Source organism: Fulmarus glacialis, unplaced genomic scaffold, assembly GCF_000690835.1.
Source record: "Fulmarus glacialis isolate BGI_N327 unplaced genomic scaffold, ASM69083v1 scaffold13955, whole genome shotgun sequence".
Classification (NCBI taxonomy): Eukaryota; Metazoa; Chordata; class Aves; order Procellariiformes; family Procellariidae; genus Fulmarus; species Fulmarus glacialis.
The window spans coordinates 1-378 of record NW_009212430.1 but is presented as its reverse complement, the minus strand read 5'-3'; positions in this window follow the sequence as shown (position 1 = coordinate 378).

The following is a 378-nucleotide window of genomic DNA, read 5'->3' as shown; positions in this document are numbered from 1 at the left end:
GTTCCCAACTTCGTAGCGCAGCAGTAATAATGCTTTCTTAATGGCGGGGCTTGGTATCTCAGTAATATTTCTGGAGAAACGAGTGCGGCTCCTTGCAGGCACTTTGATACACCGCCACCATCGCTGTCTGGTTACTGCAAATAAACTGTTGAAGCTTTGCATTGTGCTGAAAGCACGAGGAGTTCATTACAGGGGAAAAAAAAACCAAACAAACATCAGTGTGTGCAAATTTTGGTCTGTAGGCGAGGAAAAAGTATTTTTTGCAAGCAGAAAAGGTGCCTAGTGTCTGCGTACGAATAATGTCAGTACTGGCCTTAACACTGCTGAGGTGATCTGACTACTCTGCGGGGCTGAATCCCGCCCTTTCCGCAGCTCCCC